Here is a 19,987-nt window from a genome sequence, read left to right as displayed (position 1 = left end):
GTATAGCTGCAGCAATAGGACAATTCAAGAAAAGCTTTTTAGTCTTCCCTTGGAGCAACATACTTTTGACTGCCTGATGCTATGGCTTAATAATAAGCTATAGGTAACTTCTCTGAGGCCAATGTTAGCAGAGGATGGTTATCCTTTAAATGGCCTATTGGATTAACCAGGAAGGCTATCATTTTCTTTTTCTTCTGATTTTATAAGTTTGGATAGAATGGAAAGAGTTTATATTGACTCCAGAGTATTCCTATTTACTGTTGCAGACCTAATCCACAGTAATGGTTTGGGGTCTGTTTGGACATAAAGGTAAAAAAGAGCAAAGGAACAGTTAAGTCCAGTCAAAGGCAACTATAGGGTGCGGCGCTCATCTCGCTTTTCAGGCCGAGGGAGCTGGCATTTGTCTGGATGGCTAAACCACTTCTGGCGTAATGGAACACTGTGAGCGCATGGAAATGCTGTTTACCTTCCCGTCGCAGCGGTACCTATTTATCTACTTGCACTGGTATGCTTTTGAACTGCTAGGTTGGCAGAAGCTGGGACAGAGCAACAGGAGTTCACCCCGTCACACAGATTTCAGCATATTCATAACTGGGGCATAAGTCTTCTTAGAACTTCTGCAATTACATTGTAAAAGATAAATTGGGAGGTTCTATAAGTATGATGGCCCGTGACTGTCAACAGTCTTTCCTCCTGGCAGTGCTATGCTGTTTTCTGCTAGCCCTGTCCTTCTTGATGCAACTGGGCAATCTGCTTTAAATTATTATTATCCCATATTCTGGCCCATGGTCTGCAGGTCTGAACAGTGCTTGGAAGAAAGATTTCCTCACAGGAATGCCAGCTTGGCCCTGCGACAGTGGGTGCCCGGGGCCATGGGTGCCATGAAGCGTGCATGGCCCTGGTGCCAAATTTTGTGGGTGCCTGGCCCCTTCATGGGGGATTTTGTGGGTGGTCAGGGCCCCAGGGAGTAGGGATGAAGGTATCAAATTTGTAGGTGATACAAAACTGGGAGTGGGTACATATTGCCACTGAAGACTGAAGCTGAATTCAATATGACCTTAACAGAATGGAGAACTGGGCCAAAACTAATAAAATGAATGTTAATAGGGACAAATGTCAGGTTCTGCACTTAGGCAGGAAGAACCAGCTGCACAAATAAGATGGACACATGGCTTACTATCAGTACATGTGAAAAGGATCTAGGGGTCTTGGTGGACCTCAAGCTTAACGTGAGTCAACAGAGTGATGCAGTGGCAAAAAAAAGCTAATGCTATTGCTATAACTGGCTGACTGACCGAACACAAAGGGTGCTCATCAATGGTTCCTCTTCATCCTGGAGAAGAGTGACTAGTGGGGTGCCACAGGGTTCTGTCTTGGGCCCGGTCTTATTCAACATCTTTATCAACGACTTGGATGATGGACTCAAGGGCATCCTGATCAAATTTGCAGATGACACCAAACTGGGAGGGGTGGCTAACACCCCAGAGGACAGGATCACACTTCAAAATGATCTTGACAGATTAGAGAACTGGGCCAAAACAAACAAGATGAATTTTAACAGGGAGAAATGTAAAGTATTGCACTTGGGCAAAAAAAATGAGAGGCATAAATACAAGATGGGTGACACCTGGCTTGAGAGCAGTACATGTGAAAAGGATCTAGGAGTCTTGGTTGACCACAAACTTGACATGAGCCAACAGTGTGACGCGGCAGCTAAAAAAGCCAATGCAATTCTGGGCTGCATCAATAGGAGTATAGCATCTAGATCAAGGGAAGTAATAGTGCCACTGTATTCTGCTCTGGTCAGACCTCACCTGGAGTACTGTGTCCAGTTCTGGGCACCACAGTTCAAGAAGGACACTGACAAACTGGAACATGTCCAGAGGAGGTAAACCAAAATGGTCAAAGGCCTGGAAACGATGCCTTATGAGGAACGGCTAAGGGAGCTGGGCATGTTTAGCCTGGAGAAGAGGAGGTTAAGGGGTGATATGATAGCCATGTTCAAATATATAAAAGGATGTCACACAGAGGAGGGAGAAAGGTTGTTTTCTGCTGCTCCAGAGAAGCGGACACGGAGCAATGGATCCAAACTACAAGAAAGAAGATTCCACCTAAACATTAGGAAGAACTTCCTGACAGTGAGAGCTGTTCGACAGTGGAATTTGCTGCCAAGGAGTGTGGTGGAGTCTCCTTCTTTGGAGGTCTTTAAGCAGAGGCTTGACAACCATATGTCAGGAGTGCTCTGATGGTGTTTCCTGCTTGGCAGGGGGTTGGACTCGATGGCCCTTGTGGTCTCTTCCAACTCTATGATTCTATGATTCTATGATTCTATTTTAGGCTGCATCAACAGAAGTATAGTGTCCAGATCAAGGGAAGGTATAGTACCACTCTATTCTGGAATACTGTGACCAGTTCTGGGTGCCACAATTTAAGAAGGATATTGACAAGCTGGAACATGTGCAGAGCACATACAGAGTTTGGAAACCAAGCCTTATGAGGAGTGTTTGATGGAGTTGGATATGTTTAGCCTGGAAAAGAGGAGACTAGGAGTAGATATGATAGCCATCTTCAAATATCTCAAGGGCCTTTGAAGTTCCTTCCAACTCTACAATTCTATAATTCTCTGATTGAAGATTGAAGGCTTCAGACCTGTGCTCAGTTATTTGGAGTAGGCTCCATGGAAAACAATGGGACTCACGTCTGAGTAGACATGCATAGGATTAGAATCAGATGGTCAGAACAAAAGGAAATGCCTACTGGTGAGATCAAGAAAGACCAAAGTGCTCCTTATATACAAATTCAAATACATTTGTTTTTGGACTACTCCAGTCTAATCTGAATGAGGGGAAACAGCTAAATAATGCTCATATGTGGATAAGCCTTAATGCCTTGACTAGAGCTTAGGCCTGTTACTGTGGAATACTGTATATCAGATTTCCTTTCTCAATTGCTTTTGTTCCTTGGCTTGCATCCCTTTTGTGATTTCCCAGGCACACGTGCTAAACTGTTGTTATTAGTTTTGGCACTTGCAAGAGAAAACAGTATGTAACACTGAAAAGTCCCCTGTGCTCTGTGGTCCATTCCATAAGTGTCTGGAAAAGCATCCACACGGATGTAAAACAGGGGCCATAACCAACATCAAAACACACACAAAATCTAATATAATTTGAAGGAAATAAAAGAAAACGGATTGAATGACAAAGAACCACCACTTGAGAATTTATTGTAAAAAATGGAGTAAGATGCAGCAAATGTATTAGTTGCCTTAAAGTTACAGTTCCACAAGCTTGTACTTTAGAATTTGTTTAATCAGCTCAACCTTTCATGCAATACTTGTTTAGCTTATCAACTTCAACTGTTTAAAAATCTGTCATTAGCATGTGCTTAATCATGAATAATACTTGTTGGAAGATATAACTATAGTTTAACATAACACCTTTAATTCTTTAAGTTTCCCTCATTTATATGCAGACAACAAAAACAAAACACATGAGCCCATGCATAGAATTCCATGCAATTTTATCTTCCTCTCAAGTGACAGGCCCTTTAAATATTATGCAAACCACGTGCAAGTTGTCTTTCCATAGTTTAGCACTGCATGCACTCATTCACTTCTTGCCTTCCTCCTCCAGCATGGCCGCAACAAAAGTAGAAGCTTTTACTTCCATTTTCAGCTATCTGTGATTCCATGTTATGTCCAAGTCTGGGCAAAACAAGGTCGATATTAACTATGGTTTATTGAAACAAGCCAACTTCAAACAGTAGTTGTTATCATATTGCAATAAAGTAGCCACAGCTCCCAGTTCAGACATAACAAGAAACTATGGTTAGGTTAAAACGGAAGTGAAAGCTTTTGATCTCATCACAGCAGTGCCAGCAAAGGAAAGGGGACTGGTTAGATGAACCCAAAGCTTGTACGTGTATTGGGTAAGGTATGGTGACGTTATGTGGAATCCTGGCCAATGCATGAAGAATTCCTACATTTTTATTTCAGAAGTCTTTATCTGGAAACATATATTGCTGCTTCCTCCAATTTTCAGAAGATGGAGCTCATGTATTACAAATACCAGTTTCCTCTTCATATATTTATGATATTCTGTTTAATTTTTATCAATTCCTCACATACACCTAATTCTTTTTGTGAGATGATTGCTATACCAAATAATTTTTTTGAGAAAATACTCTTTGAAGATTTGAAATTGCTGTACTGCTTAAACTGAGAAAATTGTTTGTAATCAAGCATATATCTAAGTTTGGTTTTAACCTTTTTTAAGGTGCAGTAGTTATAGGGAAAACAAGATAATCATTTGGTGGAAAGTAATATGTGAATGTATTTTATTCCAATGGGAGGTTTTTTAAAAAATGCAAAGAATTGGAGTTTTGAGCATAGTTTCATGTATTTCTTAATAGGTTTTCAGTAGCTTCATTACTAGCAATACATATCTTCTGACATTATTGGATAGTGCAAGCGGCCCATTCTGCATCAGGAGTGTCCCTTTGATTTATTCTCCAAGGCTTTGCACATGTATGAACCTGTTCCTAGTATTAAAGACTCCAGCATGGAATCCAGATGTCTAGATGAATGTATTTTTCAAATGTCCAGATGAACATTCAAGATCTGTGAGACATCTAGTGGACAAAAACTGGTCATCATTGTCGGTCCGTCCCCATTACAGTGTAGAAACATTTTTATTCAACATCCAGAGGATGATGTTTTCTGTTTTGAAACTCATTCATTTTTTAATGTGTTGATGTTTTGAGTTCCTGGGGGCACCCACCCCCTCAAAAAAAGGAACCAATATTATGTCCGGATCAGGTTTTGTTTCTTACTGTGTGCATACACATGTGTTTAACAGCCTGCTATTATTTTCACTCCAGTATAACTGCTGTTTTAAGCTGTCTGAATTCCCATCTATGATTATTTTGACATTTAAACTTGCAAATTGTGACAGCCTTCTCCTCCTCACTAGCTGTATATTACAGTGTGTGCCACCTCTCTGATATGTATAGCTGGCGGAGCTCTGCTTGCTTCCAAAAACAGACCAATTTATTTTATGCTCAGTGATTTGGGCCAGGTCGCGGAGCGATGTCGGGAATTCAACGTAAACTGTGCTGTCTAGGCAAACATGCTAATAGTGCTGCTTGAGTCCCTCCATTTATACACAAAATTCTACTTACTTCAACACTGATGATGGGGCAACATCCTGCAACGTACCTGTTGGCAGTAGGCTAGGCTAGGAGACAGTTTAGCTTAAGGGGAAATGGTAGAGGGCTGATTTCATCCCTGGCATTTACTGCCTGAGGCAAGTGCCTCATTCTACCTAATGATAAAGGTAAAAGTACCCCTGACCATTAGGTCCAGTCGCAGACGACTCTGGGGTTGCGGCGCTCATCTCGCTCTATAGGCCGAGGGAGCCAGCATTTTGTCCGCAGACAGCTTCCGGGTCATGTGGCCAGCATGACTCAGCCGCTTCTGGCGAACCAGAGCAGCGCACGAAAACACTGTTTACCTTCCCGCCAGAGCGGTACCTATTTATCTACTTGCACTTGATGTGCTTTTGAACTGCTAGGTGGGCAGGAGCTGGGACTGAACAACGGGAGCTCACGCCATCGCAGGGATTCGAACCGCCGACCTTCTGATCAGCAAGCCCTAGGCTCAGTGGTTTAGACCACAACGCCACCCGTGTCCCTCTATTAGTGCCTATGATAGGGGTGATGAATCCCTGCTCTGCTGGTCTGATCCAGCCTGCCAAGGCTTTCTCGGTGACATGCCAGACCTCCTTGTCCAGTTTTCCATTGTGTTGCAGCCCTGCCAGTTTTCTTTCTCATCAGATCACCCTCATTATCTGATTAGCAGGGAGAGGTGATCTTCGAACCCATCATGGCACTAGGACTGATGGGAAAAGGAGAATTCTGTGTCTGTATGTGTGTGTGTCCTGTTTGTGCATATAGACTGTGTAATATAATGATTTATCCAGTCCCTAGATTTATCCAGGGACATGGTGAAGGATAAGCTTGTGGCAATTATACCGTAGCTGGTTTAACAACGTCATTTTAGCCCCAGGGAACAAACATCAAGATCAGCACCTTTCGGGAACGGTCACAACACGAGACCTCATCAAGCAGCTTTACAGGGAAATGATGGGCCATCTTGTTTGTGGTTAACAACTGAGAAACAGGAGATTAATTTGCAGTTTAGGGATGGAAATAGGAGGGGATCAGCTGCATGAAGCCTGCATTGCCATTAGCACCAATAAGAGAAGGAAAAGAGTGTTGTCTTTGTGGCAGCCCCCTCCCCAACCCACAAGAGTCCTGCGTGGGGAGCCTGCCTAGAACAAACAAACGTGATAGGTTTCAGCTAGCCAGTGATGAAGTAATTCAACTCCTCCATCGTCTACCTACTGTATGGTGCATCCTTGATTGGATAAAAACTGGTTTGTTTTAAAATGAGCTCTTCACATATTTTCATTAATGCCTTGGCTGCAAAGATGAGTAAAGATTCTGATAGGAATCAGACCCCAACAAAGGAAGATATCTGGGATCTACAGCCACTTGAATCTGTGACAAATCCTTTAGGTAGGCATTGCTGCTTCCGGCACTTGCCAGAGATCATGATGGACAATCCAGAGAATAAGCAACAAAGAGCTTAACCGATTTCTTTTCCCATAAGGCCCCAGGCCACATTATCAGATGCAATGAAATGTTTTCTGCAGTTGTGGGTGTATGCAAACAAACACACTCGTGGATTTTGTAAGCACGCTGGGGCCAAATGACTGTGAGGTGCAGTTTCTGACTGTTCTGTAGAAGCAAAAGCACAGTGATATTCACAACAAGAGTAGTGCAAAATGATTGCCCCCTATCCGTTATTCCACAGAATGTTTCCTATTCTTGGATCATTTAAATAATTTGTTGTCGCTAATCTAAAGATTTGGGGAATAAATATTACTTTTTAATGTAATGTGTCAGATCTACATGCAATCCACAGGTGATAATTCCGGAGTAGTATGGCGTTCATGGCGAGATCTGGCACCTCTTTTTCTATAAAAATAGAACTGATAGGTAGATAGATAGATCAATAGATCCCACTGCTGAATATTGACTGATGATGGTCACACATTTCATGCACATGATATAGCTGTGCATTCATAGCTGTCAACCTTCCCTTTTTTTGCGGGAAATTCCCTTATTCCAGCACCGTTTTCCGCTGCTTCCCACTGCTATCCCAGATTGTTAGATATCCCGTAGACTGTCCCCGGGACAGGTGAGGCTGCTGATCCCTTATTTTCAAGGCTGATTCCTTATTTTCAAATCTGAAAGTTGACAGCTATGTGTGCATTACACTGTGGCAGGGCCCATTCATAAGTTGTTGGACACCAGCTCCTCTCAGGTCCAGCCAGCATAGCCAGTGGTCAGAGATCATGGGGTCCAGCAATATCTGTAAGGGAGGGACAGCTTACCTACCCAGGTTTTAAAGTATAACTATTCAAAGCACTTTCTGAAAACCCTCAAGTTCTTGCATTATATAGCTCAGTGGATTACAGTCCGTACACTCGACTGCTTTGTCTACTCCATCATATTTATTCCTTAATACAGTGAGCCAGAACGCTTATTATCCTCTGTTAAAATAATAGCAATCTTTTGATATTTGAAACGGCAGGAAATCAGCATATTAAGATACTGTAAATAAGTTCTTAGTATATTATGCCAATCAAGTTAAAGGTCCCCACCTGCTGGGAAAGATGAGACTCAATATGGTTTCTGCTGGTAAAAGATCTCTTGTGGTTTTGTATTACAGTGTTAATGTGTGGGGTCAACGAGCATGGCACGTTCTTTTTTTTTAGCCTTTTATCTGCCAATGTCCATTAAGCTTATAGGAAGCTAGATATGATCTGAGGAACTTCATGACATATGAGCCTGTTCATAATTTTCCAAAGCTTGTCCTTGATTTGAATGCACATGATTAAGAGATAACTCTCTTCTTGAAAGGTGTTTTTAATAATCAGAATAAACCATAATACACCTCTCTCCTTCCTTTTGAATCTTAAAAAAGTCTCGATCTAAAAAATTAAAAAAATGTCTCAATCACATTTTCGGAACACACTGAAATGAATATATTGTTGTAAAGAGGCCTAGCCTAGGAAAACGTTGGTAATTTAAGGAGCAGATGGAGAAAAACCTGTTTCTGTCAGCTGCACTACTTCAGACTGCAGGTGGAGGAATCGTGTAAATGAATGCTCTTCCACTCAAATAAATCCCTGCCTGGGAAATTTAGATACCAGAGGAAAGGGCACCGTACTAGGCCAGCGGCCGTCCCCACAGCAGCTACTTTTCTATGTTTGTATATGTATTCAGATCATAGCTGTCAATCGTCCCTTATTTGGTGGGAAACTCCCTTATCCCAGTGCTGTGTCCCACTGCTGTCCCTTACTTATGATGCCCCTTAAATTTCCCGGGTTTCAAAGGAAGCAGCTCCTCTCCCTCCCTGCCGCCAGGGACGAGGGAGGCTCCAGCTGTGTTGCTTGGCTGCCCGGTCTGCCCCCCTCCGGCCTCCTCTCACCAGCCTCGGCCCCCGGGAGCCCCTCCCTGCCAGGACTGGCAGGAGACTCGGGCCCTTCCGCCACCATCCTCCTTACAGCCGCCAAATGGAGCGTCTCTGCCTGTAGTGTCCCCTCTGCCCACCGCTCCCGCTAGGCTGTACTGCGGCTGCGCCACCAAAGGACCCGGATGAAATGGGCAGCCTGGTGCACCCTATGAATTGCTGAGGAGCCTTGAGAGGAGAGCGAGGGCAACCATAGAGAAAGCAGTTCAGAGAGAGGAGGCGGAGGCACGGGCAGGTGTTCCAAGGGCTAACCATATTGGGGGAAAGTGGAAGAAGGACCTCAAGCGCCTCTCCCATAGAGGCTAGCATAGACTAGCATAGATGGTCTGATCTGCGGGTTTACTTCGGGCGCTATTTCCCCCCTCCTCCCGCCCCACCTGATGGAACTGAGAGCTGCAGATGGAGCATGAGAGAAAAGATACAGATACATCTTCGTAGCTTCGACTTCGCTTTGTGCGAAAAGTGGTTCCTGCTTGTAGTTATTGAATTGCAGTGTTTCATCAGCTGGTGTCTTGAGCAGCAACCTCTGGAAACGAAGGGCTAAAAACCGGCGCTGCTCTCCAAAATTATCTGGTCCCTTTTAACTTCGTATTTCAGCTGGTTGACTAAAATCCCTTATTTTGGCTGCTGATCCCTTATTTTCAAGGCTGCTGGTCCCTTATTTTCAAATCTGTAAGTTGAGAGCTATGATTCAGATATGTGACCTCACACCTGCAATCTAAAGGGCTACCTCTCAGAAGGCGATTTACCTAGCAGTTGTTGTATAAGAACTAGGCAATATAATCACTAAGCACCTTGATAAAAAAACAAAACAGATAAAGCTGCTGAGCTGTGGGGTAAGGAAAAGCACCGTGCTTGGGATTTGGCAGCTACATCATCATACACACATATGCAAACCTTTTCTGCTAAGTTCTAACCTGCCATCTTGACCCGCTTGCAACACTCTCCGCCCTGATATTCCCTTTGGTTTTCTCGGATAAATTATGGCAGCAAGAAATGCCAGCCCGGCAAACAGGAGTGCTGAGAAACAGAGAAATGTGTGTGGCAACGAACGCCAGTTTAGAGGGCTGAAAAGGCTGAAAGAAAATATTTGTGCTTCAAATAATAGACCGTAGTTTTGTGGTGAAAAGACACAAACAGATTCATCGATCTACTGGAAAAATGTATTGCTTTCATTCTCTCTCACACAGCTCTTTCAATAAAGCCCTTAAGATTATTGTTAAATACATGAGTAATATCTCAACCTTTAAAAAAAAAACTAGCAGGGGTTGGATTTAAAGGGCAGAGGGGGCATTTTTAATAGTTTGCTGTACTCTTTCAGGGCCAGCCCAAGACATTTTTCTGCCTGAAGCAGAGCAGAAAATGGTGTGGACACATCCCAAGAAAAGTCTGCGTGGTAGTCAAGACAAGCTGGGTAATTTTGGACCTGAGGTAAAAAATCCCACAAGGATTGATCCCCCACCCATTGTGATGGTAAGAAGAAATAAAATAAATTGTATCACAACTGTTTGCCTCCCATTCATAACAAGCAAAAGCAGTGGCCTGAGGCAGCCACCTGATCCGCCTAATGATAGGGCCGGTCCTCACTTCCTTCATCCTGTCTACTGTGTCCCAACTGTGCTTCCATTGCCTCAGTTCTTCAGGGTGTGGGTGTGGTGAGGGTGTGGATATAGATCCACTGGAAAGACCTGGTTCAAAAATCACCATTCAGACGTTAGACACACTTGGACCGATCCCTCACTCTCTCAGCCTATTCTGCTTCACAGGATTGTTGTGAGGATAAAACATATGCACTACCATGGGCTCTCTGTGGGCCACTGGTTTAAAAATCAAATAAACCGCCATGGTTCTGAACAAAATAAATGCACCTAAATTGACTGAATGTTTGTGAGGTGCGTTCAAAATAAGCCCAGTATTATAGTCATCAAATGATAAAATCTGTGTTTCTGTTGAAACCAGTTTGATTTCCCTGCCTTCCTAGTTCCTTAACCTCAAATTCTCATGTCATTTTAAGAGCCAGACAGCAAATTGGGATGAATTGGGATCTGAGTCACTCCAGTGCCCTTAATGCAGTTCTGTTGCATTGGGCCCATGAAGATTTGGATTGTAGACAAGCGTTAAAGCTCACATTAATACTAAACAAGGTGTCAGGCAGTATGACAGCAAAAATATACACATTATTATGGTAAACATTCCAGAAAATAGAAGCAGGGGGAGGGGGAAATTGAAGCCTGCCTAGATAGACACATACACCCCCCCCCATTGTTTATTTTGTTATTCACTGGCACCTTTCTGAAATATCAGATTATAACCTTAATCAACAATGTAAAACCCTATTGGTTTTTTATTAGTACAGTTGTACCTTGGAAGCTGAATGCCTTGGCTCCCAAACAAATTGGCTCCCAAATGTACCCGGAAGTGAGTGTTCCAGTTTTTGAATGATATTCGAAAGCAGAACATCTGGCGCGGCTTCCAATTGGCTGCAGGACACTCCTGCAGCCAATTGGAAGCCACACTTTGGTTTTCAAACAGTTCTGGGAGTCGAACGGACTCCCGGAAGGCATTCTGTTCGAAAACCAAGGTACCACTGTAATTTGAAGAAAGCCACATTTGTTTTCATGATGCTATAGCCTGAATAAAAAGCAAGAAATAAAAATGCGGGGCTTTGTAAAGCATCGTGTTTTTCTACATTTAGATAATGTAGATTTAGATAATGGTAATATTGCATTTTATTTTGCTCGTCTAAACTCCGAATTGCACATCAGAAAACAAATATTTTTGAACTTTGAGAAAGAATCTTAGATGAGCTTCTGATATATCAGAAGGATAGCATTCAGAAAGGCCTTGACTTTTCAAGAGAGCCTTGACTGGGCATTCTGCCATTTTAATAGAGAAATACCAAAGAGGTGAAGCTTGCAGCTTGCCAAATATGTGGGGACAGTTGGACACTCTTGTGAACTTCATTCCCAAGTTTCCACATCTTTCTCTCTTGCTTGCTAGGCTCCATACATATTCGAGCAATCGCGCATTATATTGACTTTTGCATGATGGAATCAACCCATTTACTTTCCCACCTATTAGCAGAAGGGGGCTATAACTCACCATAAATGAGTTTTGACAGGACCATTGATTTCCTGGCTGAAGAAATAGGTGTACCTTTTCATTTTGTCTACCTTGTTGCCAGTGTCTGCGCTCCAGTTGTCTCAGAGGATCAATAGAAGGTCTCTTCTATGGTTACGACTGGGGCTGTGGTTTGTCAATTAAATGGCACAGCACAGCAGGATTTAGGAGAACATTGCTCACGGGGAGCCATGTCTGAGAGCTAGAAACCGAGCTGTAGGAACGCTTTCCCCACTTGGTCTCCTCTGCCGGGAACACTTGTCAGTCACGAGCAACTGAAAATAGCAGAGTGAGCTCATAGTGCAGCTGCTAAAAATATAAGGGAAAAGATAGCCAACAAGTGCTCTGGGTTATGGGGTTCTAAAGCAGGCAGACGAGAAGGCACAGGGAAAGTCCACCTTAGTAGTCTCAAATTTGGTTTCACATTCTGTACTTGACAGTATGAAACTCCATTGCTGATGGCTTGCTAAAAGTCATGGGGTGAAGAAAAACTTGTAGAAGCAGATTTGTTATAATTTATTATAAAAACTATAACCCATCCTTCAAATAGTGTCTCAGGGTGTTAATAATAATAATAATAATAATAATAATAATAATAATAATAATAATAATATATTTATACCCCGCCTATCCGGCTGGGTTTCCCCAGCAAAATGATAATACAGTAAAAGCATTTAGAAAGCATAAGCACAGAAGTTAAAAGAAATGGGGTTTGAAACTTAAAGAAGAGCAGCGTACAAACTTCAAAACAATAAAACGGTTTTAAACTGAAATTATTATCATTATTATTAATAATTTTATTTATACCCTCTCCCCCCCCCCCCACATCTGGCTGGGTTTTCCCAGCCACTCTGGGGAAGGTGTGGGAGGAAAAAACAAAAAGGGGAGTTAATTTACTTTGTTGTAGAAGTTGCTCAGGATTGAGCGCCACACTGGAAATATATCCTAAGCCAAAGGAGTGCAGCGTTGTGTGGATTTCAGTACAACAGAATTAGCAAAATTTGTGCTGTGAACTTGGCAAATGCAGTTTACATCTAAAATCAGAAGCATTGCTTAATGGCAAATACTGTACGTACGTTATGGAGAAAAGTTTCTTGAAAATAAACGAAAGAACAATCCTAGCATAATTCCAGTAATTCTACTGGAAATTTTTTAAATGGTAAGATAACAGTCACAGATCTTATGTTTGACTGCCAAGAGATGGAAACTCAGAGAAAGCTTATCTATTCATAGATTTTTGGGAGGGGAGGGGTTAAATGTGTTGCCAGGTAGACAAAGCTTTTCCCTTCTGCAAAGTGGGTATTTTGTCATTGGTAACACAGCTGGCTTGGCGACAGATACAAAAGTTGTTTACCATCAACAAAATGGGTGGTTTGTGAAAGGCCACGTATGTATTAGGGTTATGGTTAGGGCAGGTATGTCCAAAGTCTGTTTCAGGGACCTAAACCCTAAAAAGCTCAACAACTTCAATTCTAAAACAATGTCAATAACTTTGGTCCGCCCTTTGTCAGCCTTCAAATCTGGCCCTCTTTGAAAAAAGTTTGGACACCACTGGGTTAGGGTTAGGGTGCATCAGCAGCCATTTTGTGACATCTTTATAAATGACTTGGATGAAGGAATTGAGGGGATGCTCATCAAATTCGCAGATGACACCAAACTGAGAGGTAGCTAATGCCACAGAAGACAGAATCAGAATTCAAAATTACATTAAAACACTCATTGCAAAGTACTGGAAGACGGAAGACTTACCCACCTTGGAATAATGGCAGATGCAAGTAATAGACTATATGGATCTGGCAGAAATGACCGGCAGAATCCGAGTTCAAGGAGAAGAACAGGTGGAGGAGGACTGGAAGAAGTTTAAAGCCTATCTACAAAAACATTGTACAATTTATGAATGTTGAAGGCACTGAAAATGAAATGAAGGGGTTCTAGTGATTAAGATAAATAAGAGTATAAAGTATGAAAATAAATAATGAATGAGCTTGCTGAACTAATTTTTAAAGTGGAATACAAGAAAGGAAAGCGGGTGGAAGTAAGGAAAATAAGGTTTTGAAGGTTATTAAGTTGAAAAAGTTTTTCTTTTTTTATGCTAAATTTTCTTTTTTATGTTTTTCTTTTTTTCTGTTTTGTCTGTATTTTTGATGTGCGTTATTTGTTGTTTTTTCTTGAGATTTTTGTTGATTGTTAATCTTCTGTAAAACTTAATAAAATATTATTTTTAAAAAACAAAATTACATTAACAGATTGGAGACCTGGGCCGAACTAACAAAGTGAATTTCAGTAGGGACAGATGTAAGGTTCTGCACTTAAGCAGGAAGAATCAGATGCACAAATAAGATGGGTGACACCTGGCTTACTAGTAGTATATGTGAAGAGGATGTAGGGGGTTTTAGTGGATCACATGATTCTAGGTAGCATCAACAGAGGTATAGTGTCCAGATTAAGGGAAGTAATAGTACCACTTTATTCTGCCTTGGTCAGAATACTGTGGCTAGTTCTGGGTGCCACAATTTAAGGATATTGACAAGCTGGAACAGGTGCAGAGGAGGGCAGCTAAGATGATCAAGGGTCTGGAAACCAAGCCTTACGAGGAACAACTGAAGGAGCTGAGTATGTTTAGCCTGGAAAAGAGGAGACTGAGAACAGCTATGATAGCCATCTTCAAAGATCTCAAGGGTTGTCACGTGGAAGAGGGAGCAAACCTGTTTTCTCCAGCTCTGGAGGGTAGGCTTCAAGTCACAAGAAAGGAGATTCCAACTAAACATCAGGAAAAAACTTTCTGACATTAAGAGCTGTTTGACAGTGGAACCGTCTCCTTCTGGAGTTTGCGGACTGGTCTTCCTTGGAGGTTTTTCAGCAGAGGTGAACGGCCATTTGTCATGGATGCTTTAGCTGAGATTTCCCTTGGGGTCCCTTCCAACTCCACTGTTCTAAGATTCTATAAGAGCAGCCCAGGTATAGCAGCCCAACTTTCTCTTTTCCCAGAGGCCAGCCAGATGCCTGTGAGAAGACCACCAAGCATGGAGTGAAAGAAGTATGTTCCTGTCTGCCCCAAATTTGCAATGGTGACAACGTACACAATTCTCAAAATTCCAAATGAGCCCATAGATTCAAGAGGTTGTGGAGCCCTGTTACACAGGAAGAAAGTTGTGAAGCTGCAGGAATGCAATTTGCATCTTGCTAACAGGCCAACTCCCTGAAGGCAGAATCAAACAGTATCCCTGCTAAAGTTTTCTCTACACCGCAAAAAGTTGACTTTCAAGTCAGTGGAGAACACTGTGTAAATGAACTGTTAGGAACTTGTGTGCACACCCTCTGACTGTGTTACCTGGGGCAAGGCTTTGCCTGAACATATCTTTTGGCAGAATGCATTATATTGAGCCACCACTTCTGTGGTTACTTGCTGGAAGGAATGGTCCAAAGATTATTCATGTGTATTATCTCACATCTTTTTATTTGGATGTAGAAATTTACATGGTTACCATCTGTTGAAAGACTGCCACTGCTGTCTGCTTCAAAAAGAAAACAAGTTGTAGCCTTCCAGGTTATATATGCACAATGCTCTCCATTTCTCAATACCTACAAGGGCAGGCCTATACCTCAGTCATGCAAACAAATCCAAGTTCTGCTGCCTGCAGGGAGGAAGTTGGACCTATGATCCATTAAAGCACATAAAGGCAACCCCCCTTTACGTGCATTCAATATGCGCGTGACTATGTATACGTGCTTCGCCTGAAGTGAATTTTAAAAATCGCTAAAACGGCCCCCAGAAGAGGCACAAAGAAGTCAGAAAAGGCGTGAACCATCACCTAGCAATCCCACGGGCCTTTGGATTTGCAATCCCAACCAAGAGCCCTTCCACTGACCATTGAAGCCTGTGGAGAGCTGGAGTTTGAGGAAAGTTGGGGGAGAGCGGATGTGTTGGGAGTTTTGGGAGGAATTTCTTTGAGATGGCACCTAAACACACAGCACTGTCATCTTCCATGGCTGATGACAAACCCAAGAGGCAGAGAATGGTGCTCACGCCGGAGGAGAAATCGGAAGTGTGGGAAGACTGTTTGCAAGCCCACGCGCTAAACCCTGTCCCCGGTGCCCGCCACGCCCCCAAGAGATGAGACATGGCAACAATGTATGGGTTCATAATAAGTGTAATTTTAATAAGGTTATGATTTATGTCTGTTTGTTTGTTTATCTGCTTGTTTGTTTATAATTTTGTGAAAATCAATTTTTAAAAATTGGGGGGGAACAATGTATGGGTTCAAATTAGGCCACAACTTTATTTACGGTAATTGCAGCTGTAGGAACCTTGTCTTAGGCCTTCGGAGGTTTCCCTCTCATACCCAACAGGGGCTGAGGATGTGCAGGGCAATCAGGTGTTGTGAGAGGGGACTGGAAAGTGCAAACTTACCCAGCATGCCCTCCCACTTCACCTAGCCGGGAGTTTGACCTATATGCCGCCGCTGTAGGGCCAGTGACTCCCACAATAAACCCTTTAACAGGCCCTGCAAATGCCGCTGCATGGGCGTGCATCAATATGCTGCCCCCGACTATAGACTATAGAATACCGACCAAGGCCTAAAACCGTCACCCGAGACCCTAACTAGGGTTTCGCTGCCAAGATACCTACAGCTGAACATCCTCTCCTACTGAGGACTAGACCCTGCCACCCACCAATCCCTGAGGCTCTAGTGAGTTTGTGGCCTATCTAAGCACTGCTGGGGGATGAGTTTGGACCATAGGATGGTCGTTGCCCGACTTAGGACATATCCCTCCAGGTCCGCCTTCGCAGATCTGTGCCGCTTAGGCATCTGCGCACCCCATCACATGTCTCATTGTCAAGGTTAGGCCTCCAGATGTGGGAGGCAACAGGAGTTGTGCCCAGTGAGCGCTGCCATGCCCCAGACCTCTGTGCTGGGCACACCTGCAACAAAGTCAAAGGGAAAACAGTAAATGAAAATACAAAGAGTGACCTGAACCTGGGACGAGGAGCATTGGCTACTTATTCTGGCCCTTGCTCCACCCCCCAGCATACGTGGCATCAAGATTTGGGAGGCAGTGGCAGCGAGTATCTGTACACCTACAATTGCCAAGGTCCCCAGCTATGTGTGAGACAAGGCACATGTAATGAATGTTAGAAGGATGCTGGAATGAAGTTACATGGCTTTAGCAGAAATAAAGAGTTAAGTAAAGATAGATTGTTAATGGGCCAAAGGGGGGGGGGAAGTAAGGTTAGATTGTGTTAAGATAATTTATAGGACAAAAACTGAGAATGATGGAAAGGATTTGCTGAAATAGCTAACTGAACTAAAATACAAAAAAGGGAGGTGTGAGGAGGTCGATGAAACAAGTAAATGAAAGATAAGATATGGAAATATTGGATGTGTTTTTAATTTTTTCTGTTTTTGTTTTTGTTTTGTTAAGATAAGTAGTGTTTTTTATGTATTGTAATGTATGTTTTGTTCTGTTTAACTTTGTTTTCTTTCTTTCTGTAATTCTTAAACTCTTAATAAATATCATTTTAAAAAAAAGAGAGAGACAAGGCACATGAAGCACTGTATCTGTGGCTAGAGGACATGAACTGCCAGCATATGCCCGTCGATGGCGGCACCTTGAGAAAGAAGGCACTTCAAGGACCCTACAAGGGAGGTCAGCGCCAGTTGGCTGGCCCGCTTCAAACGACACTTCCAATGTGAAGAACATCAAACTGTATCTGCAGACCAAGCGTGCCCTGAGCAGCTGAAGAGACAAAAGTACTCGCTGCTCATCGCCATGTTCCTCAGCAAGACACCATCAGCCCCATCTGACCCACAGCCAAGCACTTTGGGGTACTGGTCTAGCCCACTTGTTGTCATTTGCAACCTGTCCTCTAGTGATGAGGAAGACAGCGCCACCTTTCCTGTCCATCCAACATAGGGCTGTTGGTTTTTTCAATGGTTTCCAGAGGTTTAGAGGATGTTTGCAGCCAGTGTGGTGTAGTGGTTAAGAGCGGTAGTCTTGTAATCTAGGGAACCGGGTTCGCTTCCCCGCTCCTCCACATGCAGCTGCTGGGTGACCTTGGGCCATTCACACTTCTCTGAAGTCTCTCAGCCCCACTCACCTCACAGAGTGTTTGTTGTGGGGGAGGAAGGGAAAGGAGAATGTTAGCCAAGTTGAGACTCCTGAAGGGGAGTGAAAGGCGGGATATCAAATCCAAACTCTTCTTCTTCTTTTCCAACAGGTGCTCCAGTTATATGCAATTTTATGTATGTGTGCAGTGCCTCGGAGCGTTGCCCATACCACCACACACAATTTTGCTCATCGCCTATGTGCCATGAGGATTTTTTTGCTGACACTTATTAAGGCTGCTGTGATGAGCCACCAAACAAAGCCACATACCTATGAATCACATTAGCTTTTTTTGCTGCAACTCAATATTGGCTTAAATGCAATAACTCCCAAATCTGTATTTGCGATTCTGCTTAGCATTTGGGTCATCCACTCATTTTGTAATGAGTAAAGATTTACAATAAAGCCAAGTATAAAAAGTTAATCTGCCTATTTGAAAGGTGAAATGAGTTCATATACCTTCCACTTTGTAAGGTAGGATAGACTGCAACAGACCCTGTTCTGTCACCCACATGCAGGGATTTGGGATCCCAGCAAGGCAAAAAGCACACCACTTCCTAGGTTTTCTTAGAAAGGAAACTGCAATGAACAGCAAACCTGACCTTATGTCCCCTTCAGTCGCTGGGATCCCCTTTGAGGTGGCAGATGAGTCCTAGGCAAAGTTCAGAGACTTGCCTGGCCTGCTTTTATGCTCAGTTAGCTCAGTTGGTAGGGACGCGGGTGGCGCTGTGGGTTAAACCACAGAGCCTAGGACTTGCCGATTTGAAGGTTGGCGGTTCAAATCCCCGCCACGGGGGTGAGCTCCCGTTGCTCGGTCCCTGCTCCTGCCAACCTAGCAGTTCGAAAGCACATGAAAGTGCAAGTAGATAAATTGGTACCGCTCCAGTAGGAAGGTAAACGGAGTTTCCATGTGCTGCTCTGGTTCGCCAGAAGTGGCTTAGTCATGCTGGCCACATGACCCGGAAGCTGTACGCCAGCTCCCTCGGCCAGTAAAGCGAAATGAGCACCGCAACCCCAGAGTCATCCACAACTGGACCTAACAGTCAGCACAGTAGATTCTGGTCTCAATTCTGCCCATCACACAAAGAACAAATAATCGTTGGCATCTAGAGAGCTTTGAGGCATGGTTCTTTGGTCAGGGGCTTGCTACAGGGGAGCAGGGTTAGGTTTTTGCCACAAAGGCACATGGCATTTCCACATATTGTTAACACCTTGTCATAAATCCTACACATGAAATTGCTCCACTGGTCTCAAGAAACTCAATGAAACTAGACCTAAGTACAGCACATGATCAGCACTCCTTTTGCTTTACAGGAAAATAAGGGTGCTCTATTCCAATTTAATTTTAAAAAGCAGCAGCATATATCTGCACTTGTGCAGCTGCGTCAAGGTGAGAGTAATGTAGGATTTCACAGGGAAAAACATTCATTTTTGAGTTTACATCTCAGACAAGCGCTATATGAATCTAACACAGGTACAAATTTTTAGCTCTATGGAAGAAAAGACCATTTGAGCCCAGTGCTGACTTCTGAAGGGACAGTGGCTCCAAAGTCGCACACTGAAGTCTTTATCAGAAGATGGCAGGGAATGAGCCTGGGACCTTTGTCATACAATGCACATTCTCTAGAAGAACTACAGCACGTTCGCAACTTGTGCTTGACAGAGAGGTTGAAGATGCTTAAAGCAGACATTTCCCAAGTCCTCAGCTTACTGTTTTGCTAGCTACACACCATTTTAGAAGTATAAAGCACCAACACAATTTTTTTAAAGTATTTTATTGGAATATTTGTGTTCCATCAAAAAGTGTGAGACTCAAGACACACCGTAGACCACTAGAAATCTTTAAGAACTGTGTGTTTTAACCAGGTTATTTGGGTTACAGAAGGGATGATCAGCTGGCAGGCTGTGGCCTGGATGCATCAGAGAAAGTATGTGTCGTCCTAGATGATCGTATCATATTTTATTCAAGGTGCAGCAAGCAAGGGGATGGGGACTGTTGCCCTGAGTGTTGCAGACAATATATTGTATTGCTGTTCCTTATCAAGGCAGACAAAGGACTTCTGCTGATCTGGCAGATCTTTTAGGAAGCACATTCACGTTCAGCTTCTCGAGTCAGTGACCTCACACCATGCAAGCCAATGAGCTCCATACCTGTGAAGC

General features: G+C 43.2%; 1 protein-coding gene across 1 annotated transcript in view; it reads right to left on the bottom strand.

The window, feature by feature from the left end:
• BCAP29 (B cell receptor associated protein 29) overlaps window positions 1-19,987 on the bottom strand; it is a 920,634-nt gene that overhangs the window by 419,614 nt on the left and 481,033 nt on the right. The gene's annotated exons all lie outside the window — the stretch shown is intronic.

This window comes from Podarcis gaigeae (assembly GCF_964106915.1).
Source record: "Podarcis gaigeae genome assembly, chromosome: 10".
Taxonomy (NCBI): Eukaryota; Metazoa; Chordata; class Lepidosauria; order Squamata; family Lacertidae; genus Podarcis; species Podarcis gaigeae.
The sequence above is the reverse complement of the archived record's forward strand: the minus strand, read 5'-3'. Positions and strand labels throughout refer to the sequence as shown.